The following is a 14,478-nucleotide window of genomic DNA, read 5'->3' as shown; positions in this document are numbered from 1 at the left end:
TTCCTTTCAGATCCAAAATCAGTTAATACCATATCTAGCTCAGGATGGCCATGTCTGTGCAAAGTAGTCCAACAGCAAGGAGGAAATGGGATACAACAGGATACATACTCCAGTGGGACAGGAGGATCTGGTTCAGGTAAACTGGAAATAGGTTGGCAATCTAAACTACTGAAGCTATTCTTCAGTAGGGAGATTGTTTAGTCCAGGTACATTCCCACAGGGGATGGTAGAGCAACCAATGCAAAAATTATAAATGCTGAAGCCCACAGGTTAGATAGTATCTGTGGTGATAAACTATTTCAAGGCATCACAATGTCCCTTGCCAGCCCTGATCAAAGGTCATCACCATAAAATGCAACCAAGTTGTGGTTGACAGGTCAGTCATCTTCGTACCAAGACATCCTGCAGGAGTCCCTCAGGACAGGGCCCTGGGACCAGCCAGCTACAACTGCTTCATCAGTGACCTTCCTTCCATGGCAAGGTCAGGAAAATAGGGGAAGTTCAATGATAATGTCATAAGGTTTAATTCTAAATACAATTCCTCACCAAATGAAGCAGGGCTCACCTATAGGCAGGAAAATCTAGACAATATTCAGTTGACTGATGAAGCAGGTAACATTACTGGCACAACTGTCAGGTATGGTCTCCAATGCACGTTTAACCTCCCCTTGACATCTAGTGATATTACCATCACTACCAACCCCTGCGCACCCCCCCCCCCCCCTCCACCATTAACATTCTGGGAAACAGCAATCACCACCAGTGCACTCAAATACTATGACTACACCAACAGCTCTGAGACTGGGTATTTAGTGGTGAGTGCCTTCTCCTGATGCCCCAACAGGGACATACCCAGGAATTCCCATCTTAATAACTCTACCCCCCTCACCAGCTCAAGGCACTGACTCATCACCATACCCAAGGCAATTAGGGATGCACATCGCTCATGTCAGCCACTTCCAGATGCCAAATAACATCTTGCCAAGTACATTTATGCAATACTTGGCATCCCCAAAAAAGATGAATTAGAAACAATGTGATTATCAGGTTGATTATACAAGTTTGAACATAGGTGAAAGAAACAAGGATGGTAGCTTGCCTCCCAGGTGCCAGGGTTCATGATGTCTCAGAGTGCAACCACAATATCCTGAAATAGGAGGGCCAGAGGTCATGGCACATATTGGTACCAACGACAAGGGTAGAAAAAGGGTGGAGGCTCTGAAAGCAGAATACAGGGAGTTCCTGCAGGACAGGGAAATGGGGCAAACAGCCGAGATCAAGTACAAAGTGATCCATTCCAGATGGTATGTCCTTCACCGAGGAAGGTGGAAGGTGGAGCAGGAAATTGCAAAGACACCTGCCAGCCTTTCTATAAGAAACAATGTCAAGCACTGGAGAAAAGCAAATAATGTAATCTTTTGGAAAAAGGATACAGGGACAAATCCAGCAGTCAATTAAATCTCAAGCAGCACTTCAAGATCAAACCAGACCAGGCTGATTAATACTTTAAGCCAGCAAGATCATGACTGACCAAATATTGTCCTTCATGAATAACAGATTGCCTGTACTTCATAATATATTTTTATCAGGTTGTAATTTCCCTTCACAAGCTGTGCTTTTGAACCAACTGTACAACCTGGTGCTTATGCTGCATCCTGGGGCATTTGGTGAGCCAAAGTCCTGGGAAATGGTCACAGTGGAGCAGATTTGGGGTTTGATTGAGGCAGCAGGGCCCAGGCCCAGCCCAAGATAGAGGATTGAGCTGAAGTTTGACCAATTTAAAGGCTAATTTATACTTGTGCGACACATCTACGCCACAGGTGTCGCTTACCCTACGCAGTAGGGGTGACCTGCACCTCTCCAGAAAAGTTACGCATTGTGACGATGCAGACTGCAACAACTGTGATTGGTCCGCTTGGTAGCATTGCATTTCTCCTGTCTATAGGCATACTGTGTGTACACTGATGCGAAATAAATAGTTGGAGACGATGAACCAAATCGTGAAATCTACCTGCCGACATCCGAAAATATTTGAAATGAATTTCCTCATTCATGTCTCTCAGTGGCCGGACAAGCACAGAAAATTCATCCTCTTCCTGCCTCAATCCATTCAATGGTCGTACACACCATCTCCTCTGACGTCTTCTCTTTTCTGCGTTGCAGTAATTTCAATAAAAGTAACCCTTGTTCAACATTTGTTAGCTCCAACTCCAACATGTGCTCAGTCACCATTAGAAACCTCAGCGCCAACTAGCATTTTGGCGTTGAATTGCAGAGCGACGCAGACACACCAACGCACAGGTATAAATGCTCACAACAGCACAAGTGACTTACGAAGGCTGTGGCGTAGGCTACTATGCATTAGTATAAATCAGAGTGCCTGTCCAGATCGAAAGGATCAAGGTATTGGATCCAGGGACGAAGGATGGGCCAGTGTTCAGTTTACTTGCTTCCACAGCTGTGGCCTACAGCCATTAGACTTTGCAACAGTGAACTGGCTTCGTGGCTTTAGACTCACTTTCAGGAGCTCGGAGGTTCATGCTCTGAGTATAACTTATTTACTTTTATTATTTGCTGATTTTTCCTGCACATTGGGTCTTTGACAGTCTTTGTATTGGCTTTTTTTTAAAGTTCTATTGGTTCTATTGCTCGTTTTGTGGCTGCCTACATGACGACAAATCTCAAGGTTGTATGCAGTGGAGTATACATGCAATAATAAATGTACTTTGAACATCTGTTAGGTCTACCCACTGCCTCCAATAATAGAGAAAACAATCCAAGTTTGCTTCTTTGTAGCTAATACTTTAATCCAGGCAACATCCAGTTATACCTTTTGCTCAGCTTTTCCAAGGACTCCACACCCTTATAATGTGTGATCAGAGCTGCCCACCATACTCCAAATGTGGCTCAAGTAAACTAATTCAACACCAATGGACAAAGCCAAACATGCCTTACACCTCTTTACCACCCTGGACAAACCATTTTCTCATTACCACTACCAGGAAAGAGGTACCACAAAACTGGAGCAGAATTAGGCCATTCAGCCCATCAAGTCCAGTACACTATTTCATCATGGCAGATACCACTCAACCCCATACACCCGTCTTCTTGCCACATCCTCTGATGCCCTAACCGATCAGGAAACGATCAATTTCCACTTTAAATATATACATGGACTTTACCTCCACCACAATCTGTGGCAGAGCATTCCACAGATTTACTACTCTGGCTAAAAAAATCCTCCATACCTTTGTTTTAAAGGGTTGTCCCTCAATTTTGAGGCAGTGCCCTCTAGTTCTGGACACCCCACCATAGGAAACACCCTCTCCACATCCACACTATCTAGTCCTTTCAAAATTTGGTAGGTTTCAATGAGATCCACACACATTCTAAATTCCAGTGTGTACAGGCCCAAAGCTGCCAAATGCTCCTCTGATATTAACCTCTTCATTTCCAGAATCATCCTTGCCAACCTATGATGTGCTGGCCATTACAGAGACTCCAATGGCTCGGACGGGAATGGTTACTTCAAGTGCCGGGTTTTAGATTTTTCAGAAAGGACAGAGAGGGAGGCAAAAGAGGTGGGGGCATGGCACTGTTGATCAGAGATGGTGTCAAGGCTGCAGAAAATGGGGACGCCATGGAGGGGTTGTCTATAGAGTCTCTGTGGGTGGAGGTTAGGAACAGGAAGGGGTCAATACCTCTACTGGGTGTTAATAGGTTGTTCAGTAGTAACAGGGATATCGAGGAGAAGATAGGGAAACAAATCCTGGAAAGGTGTAACAATAAGAGTTGACATGATGGGAGATTTTAATTTCCCAAATATTGATTGGTATCTCCCCTAGTGCAAGGGGTTTAGATGGGGTAGAATTTGTTGGGTGTGTTCAGGAAGGTTTCTTGACAATTTGTAGATAAGCCTACAAGAAGGGAGGCTGTACTTGATTTGGTATTGGGAAATGAACCTGGTCTGATGTCAGATCTCTCAGCGGGAGAGCATTTTGGAGATAGTGATCATAATTCTATCTCCTTTACAAGTGATCATAATTCTATCTCCTTTACAATACCGTTGGAGAGATATAGGAACAGACAAGTTTGAAAAGCATTTAATTGGAGAAAGGGGTATTATGAGCCTGTCAGGCAGGAAATTGGAAGCTTAAATTGGAAACTGATGTTCTCAGAAAAGTACAGAAGAAATGTGGCAAGTGTTCAGGGGATATTTGTGTGGAGTTCTGCTTAGGTACGATCCAATGAGACAGGGAAGTTATGGTAGTGTACAAAGGCTGTAATAAATCTAGTCAAGAGAAAAGCTTACAAAAGGTTCAGAGAGCTAGGTAATGTTAGAGATCTAGAAGGCTAACAGGGAGGAGCTTAAAAAGGAAATTAGGAGAGCCACAAGGGGCCATGAGAAGGTCTTGGCAGGCATGATTAAGGAAAACCCCCAAGGCATTCTACAAGTATGTGAAGAGCAAGAGGATAAGACTTGAAAGAATAGGACCTATCAAGTGTGACAGTGGGAAACTGTATGGAAACAGGAAATAGCAGAGGTACTTAATGAATACTTTACTTCAGTATTCACTATGGAAAAGTATCTTGGTGATTGTAGCGATGACTTGCAGCAGACTGAAAAGCTTTAGCATGTAGATATGGAGGATGCACTAGAGCTTTTGGAAAGCATCAAGTTGGATAAGTCACCGGGACTGAATGAGATGTACCCCAGGCTACTGTGGGAGGTGAGGGTGGAGATTGCTGAGCTTCTGGCGATGATCATTGAATCATCAATGGGGACTGGAGAGGTTCTGGAGGATTGCGGATGTTGTTCCTTTATTCAAGAAAGGGAGTAGAGATAGCCCAGGAAATTATAGACCAGTGAATTTTACCTCAGTGGATGGTAAGTTGATGGAGAAGATCCTGAGAGGCAGGATTTATGAACATTTGGAGAGGCATAATATGTTCAGGAATAGTCAGCATGGCTCTGTGAAAGGCAGGTCATGCCTTACGAGCCTGATTGAATTTTTTTATTATTTTTTTTTTGAGTATGTGACTAAACACATTGTTGATGGTAGAGCAGTAGATGTCATGTATATCGATTTCAGCAAGGCATTTGACAAAGTACCCCATGCAAGGCTTATTGAGAAAGTAAGGAAGCTTGGGATCCAAGGGGAAATTGCTTTGTGGATCCAGAACTGGCTTGCAGTTCTGCTTTGCAGAAAGCAAAGAGTGGTTGCAGTCAGGTCATGGAGATCAGTCAGCAGTGGAGTGCCTCAGTGATCTGTTCTGGGACCCTTGCTCATTGTGATTTTTTTTTTTTATAAATGACCTGGATGAAGGAGGGATGGGTTGGTAAGTTTACTGACAAAGGTTGGAGTGTTGTGGATAGTGTGGAGGGCTGTCAGAGGTTACAGCGGGACATCAATAGGGTGCAAAACTGGGCTGAGAAGTGGCAGCTGGAGTTCAACCCAGATAAGTGTGAAGTGGTCCATTTTGGTAGGTCAAATATAATGGCAGAATATAGTACTAATGGTAAGAATATTGGCAGTGTGGAGGATCAGAGGGATCTTGGGGTCCGAGTCCATAGGATGCTCAAAGCAGCTGCGCTGTTGCTCTGTGGTTAAGGTGGTGTATGGTGTATTGACTTTCATTAATCGTGGAATTGAATTTAGGAGCTGAGATGTAATGTTGCAGCTATATAACCATATAACAATTACAGCATGGAAACAGGCCATCTCGGCCCTTCTATTCTGTGCTGAACCTAGTCCCACCTACCTGCACTCAGCTCATAACCCTCCATTCCTTTCCTGTCCATATACCTATCCAATTTATTTATTTTTTTTAATGACAAAAAATATCTGCCTTTACCACTTCTACTGGAAGCTCGTTCCACACAGCTACCACTGAGTAAAGATCCCCCTCATGTTACCCCTAAACTTTTGCCCCCTAACTCTCAACCCATGTCCTCTTGTTTGAATCTCCCCTACTCAATGGAAAAAGCCTACCCATGTCGACTCTATCTATCCCCCACATAATTTTAAATACCTCTATCAAGTCCCCCCTCAACCTCCTACGCTCCAAAGAATAAAGACCTAACTTGTTCAACCTTTCCCTGTAACTTAGGTGCTGAAACCTAGGTAACATTCTACTAAGTGGATTGGGGAGCATGCCTTATGAGAATAGGTTGAGTGACCTTGACCTTTTCTCCTTGGAGAGACAGAGGATGAAGGCTGACCTGATAGAAGTGTATAAGATGAGAGGCATTGATTATGTGGATAGTCAAAGGCTTTTTCCCAGGGCTGAAATAGTTGCCACAGGAGGACACAGGTTTAAGGTGCTTGGGAGTAGGTACAGTGGAGATGTCAGGGGTAAGTTGTTTTTTTTAAAAAAACTCAGAGTGGTGAGTGTGTGGAATGGGCTGCCAGCAACTGTGGTGGAAGCGGAAACAATAGGGTCTTTTAAGAGACTTTTGGATAGGTACATTGAGCTTAGAAATAGAGGGCTATAAGTAAGCTTAGTAATTTCTAAGGCAGGCACATGTTCGGCACAACTTTTGGGCCAAAGGGTCTGTATTGTGCTGTAGGTTTTCTATGTAACCTCCTCTGGACTCTCTCCAATGACAGCACATCCTTTGAGAAAGAGTATTGTCAAAAGTTTTGGGCCCCAAGTGCAGCCTGACTAGTTTCTTATAAAGGCTCAGCATCATTTCCTTGTTTTTATACTCAATTCCCCTTGAAATAAATGCCAACATTGCATTTGCCTTCTTTACCACAAACTCAATCTGTGAATTAACCTTCTGGGAGTCTTTCACAAGGACTCCCAAGTCCCTCAGCACCTCTGACATTTGAGCCTTCTCCCTATTTACAAAGTAGATAAAGAACTGCAGTGCTGACTATTTCACCAAAATGCATCATCATACATTTCCCCAAACTATTCCATCTGACACTGTTTGCCCATTCTTCCAATTTGTCCAAGTCCTGTTACAATTACATTGCTTCTTCAGCACTATCTATTCCTCCACCTATCTTTGCATCATCCACAAACTTTGCCACAAGGTCATCAATTCCATTATCTAAAACATTGACAAACAATGTGAAAAGTAGCAGTCCCAATACTGACCCCAGAGAAACACCACTAGTCACTGGCAGCCAACCAGAAAAGGCCCTCTGTATTCCCACTCACTGGCTCTTGCCTGACAGCCATTCCACTGTCCATGCCAGTATTTTTGTTGTAATGTCATAAGATTTATCTTAAGCAGCCTCAAATGTCACCTTATCAAACACCTTCTGAAAGTCTAAGTAAATGACATCCACTGCCTCTCCTTTGTCCACCCTGCTTGTTACTTCCTTGAAGAACTCTATAACAGATTTGTCAGGCAATATTTCCTTTCACAGAAACCATGCTGACTGTCTTATTTTATCATTAGTCTCCAAGTACCTCAAAACCTCGTCCTCAGACTCCAATACTTTTCCAAACACTGAGTTTAAGCTAATTGACCTTTAATTTCCTTTCTTTTGCCTTCCTCCCATCTTAAAGAGAGGAGTGATATTTGCAATCTTCCAGTCCTCCAGGGCCATGCCAGAATCAAGTGATTATTGAAAGATCATGACCATTTCATCTGTTATCTCTTCAGCAACCACTCAGGACTCTGGTCCCAGCTGACTTATCCACCTCAAGACCTTTGCATTTGCCTAGCACTTTTTGCCCTTTGAAATAGCAAAGATGCTCATGAACCTTTGACACACTGCAAGTGTCTTCCAGTGAAGACAGATGCAAAGTACCCATTATGCTCATCTGCCATTTCTTTGTCCCCTATGACTACATCACCAGCATCATTTTTCCAGTGGTCCAATATCAATTCTCACCTTTTTACTCAAAACTGAAAAACTTTTGGTATCCTGGTTTATATTGGCTAGTCTGCCCTCATTTCGTATTTTCCCTTAGCTTTTTTTTCAGTTGCCTTTTGTTGGATTTTAAAAGGTTCTAATCATCCAACTTCCCAATCAATTTTGCTACTTTAAATGCCCTTTCCTTGGCTTTTATGCAGTCCTTAACTTCCATTGTCAGCCAGCTACCTAGCCCTGCCATTTGAGAACTTCTGTGGAAGATGTCTATCCAGTGCTCTGTGAGCCATTCTGAGAAACTTCAGCCATTTCTGCTTGGCCATCATCCCTGCCAGTATCCTCCTCCAATCTACTTGGGCAAGCTCCTCTTGTATGCCTCTAATTCCCTTTACTCCATTGTGTTACAGATGCATGTAAGTCATGCTTCTCCTCTCAAGTTGCAGTACGAATTCAATCATCATGATCACTGCCTCCTAAGGGTTCCTTTACACTAAGCTCCCTAATAAGATCTGATTTATTACACAACACCCAATCTAAGATAGCCTTTCCCTAAGTAGGCTCAAGCACAAGGTGCTCTAAAAAGCCATCTTGTAGGCATTCAATTTCCCTCTTGCCATCCAACGCCAACCTGATTTTCCTAATCCCCTTATAACTGTGCCATTACCCTTATTACATACCTTTTCCAGCTCCCTTTGCAATCTCAACCCCACATCATGGCTTCTATTTGGAAGCAATACAAGAACTTCAAACCCATACTCAATATTGTTTTAGGAACAATTTCTATATTCTGCCTTCAAATTCAACCTCCCAAAGTGCATCTCTTCACACTTCTCCAAGTTGAACTCCATCTGCCAGAGCAGCCCAGCTCTGCATCCCTTCAATGTCCTGTTGTAATTTACAAACCTCTACACTATCCACAACTCCAACCTTGATGTCATCTTCAAATCTATTAATCCACCCTTCTGCTTCATCATCCAATTCATTTATACACATTAAAAATCAAAGCAGGGTTCCTGCATAACACCACTGGTCACCTACCTCTAAGGCAGAATATGCTCCTTCCTTTGCCTTTTATGAGCAAGCCAATTCTGTATTGACACAGCCAAGTTTCCCTGGATCCCATACACCTGGGTTTCTGAGTGAGGAACAGTAACAGCTTGCTAAAGGCCATACAAGCCACATTCACTGTTCCACCTTCAACAACCTGCTTTGTCACATCCTCCAAGAATTCAATTAGGCTCCTAAAGTTTGTCCTACCACTCAAAGCCATTGTGACTGTCCCTAATCAGATTATGCTTCTCCAAGTGTCCACAAATCATGTCTAAGAATCTTAGACATGGTTTACAAGTACTTAGAGGTGCTCTTGTCCAAGAATCTTAGACAGAAGCACTTACAGAATTGCTTTGAGTCAGTGGACTATATGCAAGGATTTATCTTAGGGTCTGAATGAATATGCTATAATTGTCACCAACTTCCTTAAAACCTGTGTGGATAAGCATGTGCCTAAGAGAACACGTTGTACATTACTGAATCAAACACTGGATGAACCAGGAGATTCAGTCTGCTGAAGGCTAGATCTGTGGCATTCATGTCTGGTGACCCAGGACTATACAATACAGGTATGACTTACAGAGGGCCATCTCAACAGCAAAGGAACAATTCCAAATGAGGTTGGAGACAGAATTGGAAGCACATCAACTCTGGTAGGGTTTGTAGGCCATTACATCATACAAGGCAAAAACTAATATGAATGGCAGTGATACTTCACTCCCAGAAGAGCTCAAAGCCTTTTATGCAAGGGAGAATGAAACTATAGCTAAAAATCCCTACAGCATGTCTTGAGGATGATGTCAGAATGTCTTTCAAGAAGGCAAACCCTTGCAAAGCCACAGGCCTTGATGGTGTACCTGTTAGGGCTCTGAAACTTTGTGTCAACTATCTGACAGGTATGTTCAAAGACATTTTCAACCTCTCATTCCCATCCACTTTAAATGGGCAACCATCATACTAGTGCCCAAGAGTAGGGCGAGTTGCTGTAATGACTACCGTCCAGTAGCACTTACATCAGTGATGAAGTGCTTTGAGAGGTTGGTTTTAGCTAGAATCAACTACTGCCCAAGGACTTGTGCCACTGCAACTTGCATACTGAATAATAGGTCTACAGTGGCTCTTCACACAACCTTGGATCACCTGGACAATACAAATACTTGTTAAGCTGCTGTTATTGACTAGCTCAGTGAATAACAATCATTCCTACAGATCTGATCAAAAAGCTCTAAAATCTGGGTCTCTGTACCTCCTTCTGTAGCTGAATCCTTGACTTCCTCATCAGAAGAGGACAGTCTATGCAGATCAGAAATAACATGTCCACCTCATTGATAACCAACCCTGGCAAATGAGGATGTGTGCTTAACCCACTGCTCATCTCTCTAACCCATGACTGTGTGGCTAGGCACAGATAAAATACCATCTACAAATTTGCTGATAGCTATTGTTGGCAGAATTTCAGATGGTGATAAGGCAGCACACAGGAGACAGATAGCTAGTTGAGTGATGTTGCAGCAACAACCTTGCACTCAACAATATCAAGAAAAAAAATTGAGTGCAGATTTCAGAAAGGGCAAGACAAGAGAACAGAAGTGAAAGGAGTGAGCAATTTCAAATTCTTGGGTATCAACATCTGAAGATCTAGCCTGAGCCCAACATATTGATGTAGTTACAAAGAAGGCACAACAGCAACAGTTTCATTAGGAATTGAGAATTGGCATGTCACAAGAAACACTCACATTTCTACAGATGTACTGTGGAAAGCATTCTAACTGGTTGCATTACCGTCAGGTTCGGGAGTGGGCAGGGGAAGAAAGACTGCACATGATCAAAATAAGAAATGCAGAAAGTTAGAAACTCAGTCAGCTCCATCAGGACACAAACCTCCCCAGCAACCAGGACACAGAGGAATGCCTCAAAAAGGCACCATCATTAAGGACCCCCATCAACAAGAACATGCCCTGTTCTCATTGCTACCACTAGGGTGGTGCTACAGGAGCCTAAAGGCACACAACCATTCAGGAATAGCATCTTTTCTGCCAGACTTCTGAATGGACATTGAACCCATGAACACTACCCCACTATTTTTTCCTCTACACTACTTAATAAAAACACTAAATCACAGTAAGTGTATATATTGAAGTGCAATTAATTATGTATTGCAATGTACTGCTACTGCATAACAAATTCATGACATACACCAATGATATTGAACCTGATTTTGATCCAATAATTTGCCCACCAATGAAGACTCACTGGTCTAATTCCCAGGGTTATACTTACAACCATTAGAATCAGAGTCAAAAACAGCACAGAAGTAGGCCTTTCAGCCCAAGCAGTCCATGCCATTTAAACTGCCTACTCCCATCAAGCTGCACCAGGACCATAACCCTCCATACCCCTACCATCTATGTAGGTATCCAAACTCCCCTTAAACATTGAAATAGAGCTCACATGGACCACATGTGCTGGCAGTTCATTTGACATTCTTCAAACCTTCATGTTCCCCTCAAACCTCTCACCTGTCACCCATAAGCCATGACTTCTGGTGGTAGTACCACCCAACGACAGTGGAAAAGTCTGCTTGCATGTACCCTATCTATACCCCTTTCAAATCTCCTCAAGACTTCTAGCTCTTAAAAAGGTCTAAACTATTCAATCTTTGCTAATGACTCAGGTCCTCCAGTCCCAGTAACATCCTTGTATGTTTTCTCTGCACTCTTTCAAACTTATTTACATTTTTCCTCTAGGTAGGTGACCAAAACTGTACAGAATATTCAAAATTAGGCCTCACCAACATCTTGTACAATTTCAACCTAACATCTCATCTCCTGTACTCAAAACTCATTTTTGAAGGCCAATGTGTCAAAAGCATTCTTTACAACCCTATGTACATGTGACACCACCTTCAATGAATTATGGATCTGCATTCCTTTGTTCTACCATTCATTGTAATCTGTTGTGGTTGGTCCTACTGAAGTGCAAGACCTTACACTCAACCACATTAAATTCTATGTGCTATTTTTCAGACCATTTGCCAATCTGGGCCACATCCTACTGAAAGCCAAGATAGTCTTCCTCCCTGTTCACTGCACTCTCAACCCAGTTAAGCACACTGTCATTCAGATCGGTGATATTGATGACAAATAGTAACAGACCCACCACCAATCCGTACGACATGCTTCCAACCAAAGAGGCAACCATTTCCTACCACTCTGGCTTCTCCCACCTTACCAAATCAAATTTACTACCTCATCTTAAATCTTAAAAAGATTTTTCTTGAAGAACCTCCCATGCAGGACCTTGTCAAGTGCCTTGCTCATGCTTGTGTAGACAAAACCTATTGCCTTACCAATAACTTTCAATAAAGCCATACCAACTTTCCTTAATGTCTATCCAAATACTTGTATTTCCTGTCCCTCAGAATGCCTTCCAATAGCTTTCCCACTACTGACATCAGGATCTCCAGTCTATAATTTCCAGGTTTTTTTTTTTTTAAAAAGCCTTTCTTGAACAGCAGAACACTAGCTATCCTCCAATCCATCAGTACCTCAGCTGTAACCAAGGATGATTTAAATATCTCCACTAAGCCCCAGCAATTTCTTGCCTTCCCCAGGGTCCAAGGGAATACCTTGTCAGACCTTGGGGGAGTTTGTCCACCCCGATTTGCCTCAGGACAGCAAACACCTTCTCTGTAATCTGTATCGGGACCACAAAGCTGATGTGCTTTACCTCACTTCTATAGACTGCATCTATCTCCTGAGTAAATACAGACGTAAAAAAAAATAAGTCATTTTAGCTCCACACATGGATCATCATTCTGAACTCCAAAGACTAATTTTGCCCCTTTGCTCTTAACACATCTGTAGAATCTCTCAAGATTCTCCTCTACCTTGTCTGCTAGGACAACCTCGTGTCTTTCAGCCCTCCTGATTTCTGTCTTAAATTTTTTCTGGCTTGAACAGAATAAAATTTGTCACCATCCAATCATCTGATGCCATACCCCTGGCAGATAATTGCCATATAATCTCTACCCTTAGTAAGAAGGGGTATATCTTGTCCAGGCCCAGACACTTAACTATCCTAATGTTTTTCAAAAGTTCCAGCACATCCTCCTTCAAGCATATCAGCCTGCTTTTCACTGTCCTTGAACATCGAGGTACCTCTCACTGGTCAATATTGAAACGAAGTCAGTCATTTTCTATGACCAATCCAATTTTGAATCTAATATACCAATCATGATCAAACATGAGGAAATCTGCAGATGCTGGAATTCAACCAACACACAAAATGCTGGTGGAACACAGCAGGCCAGGCAGCATCTATAGGGAGAAGCTCTGTCGACGTTTTGGGCCGAGACCCTTCGTCAGGACTAACCGAAAGGAAAGATAGTAAGAGATTTGAAAGTAGTGGGGGGGGGGGGGGGGGGGGGGAGGGGGAAATTCAAAATGATAGCAGAAGACCGGAGGGGGTGGGATGAAGCTAAAAGCTGGAAAGCTGATTGGCGAAAGTGATAGAGCTGGAGAAAGGAAAGGATCATGGGACGGGAGGCCTCGGGAGAAAGAAAGGGGGGGGGAACATCAGAGGGAGATGGAGAACAGGCAGGGTGATGGGCGGAGAGAGAAAACAAACAACTAAATATGTCAGGGATGGGGTAAGAAGGGGAGGAGGGGCATTAACGGAAGTTAGAGAAGTCAATGTTCATGCCATCAGGTTGGAGGCTACCCAGCTGGTATATAAGGTGTTGTTCCTCCAACCTGAGTTTGGATTCATTTTGACAATAGAAGAGGCCATGGATAGACATATCAGAATGGGAATGGGACGTGGAATTAAAATGTATGGCCACTGGGAGATCCTGCTTTCTCTGGCAGACCGAGCATAGGTGGTCAGCGAAACGGTTTCCCAGTTTGTGTTGGGTCTCACCAATATATAAAAGGCCACACCGGGAGCAATGGACGCAGTATACCACACCAACACCAATATATATCATCCCACCCCCTCCAGTCTTCTATCATTTCACATTTCCCCCTCCTCCCACTACTTTCAACTCTCTTACTACCTTTCCTTTCAGTTAGTCCTGACGAAGGGTCTCGGCCTGAAACATCAACAGTGCTTCTCCTTATAGATGCTGCCTGGCCTGCTGTGCTCCACCAGCTTTTTGTGTGTGTTGTACCAATCATGATGGATGTTTTGTGCCTTAACCTTTTCAATCAGCCTACAAGTTGTCTCATAAAATCTTTACTGCAGACACATTACAATCATCTCCACTTTCACAAAAGCCAAAGTCTGCAAGACATGCCCCTATATTCTACAAGTTTGTGTATTGTGATCACAAGACCACATGTACAAGGTAACAAACCACCTGCCTCATCTATGATCACCATCTGGGTGGGAGTCACCTTATTTCCCCAAGGACACCACAAACTAGGTCATCCCTAGGTTTATTTTCAATTATGCACAATAAATAACATTGTTATTTTTGACTGATTACCATAACCACACAGTAACATGCACTCAAGGCACCCAGATACCCATGCATTTTCTTTTTGAAATTTATATTTCAGATAATCTGAGAATGTAAGATTGAACACAACAAATC

The 14,478-nt window shown here is 43.0% G+C and overlaps 1 protein-coding gene across 1 annotated transcript in view; it reads right to left on the bottom strand.

Annotated features, from left to right (window-relative positions):
- The window catches only part of LOC140716636 (H-2 class II histocompatibility antigen, E-S beta chain-like), a 34,081-nt gene that overhangs the window by 18,751 nt on the left and 852 nt on the right, over positions 1 to 14,478 (bottom strand). The window lies entirely within an intron of this gene.

This window comes from Hemitrygon akajei, chromosome 2 (assembly GCF_048418815.1).
Source record: "Hemitrygon akajei chromosome 2, sHemAka1.3, whole genome shotgun sequence".
NCBI classification, from domain to species: Eukaryota; Metazoa; Chordata; class Chondrichthyes; order Myliobatiformes; family Dasyatidae; genus Hemitrygon; species Hemitrygon akajei.
This window is presented reverse-complemented; position numbering and strand designations above follow the sequence as displayed.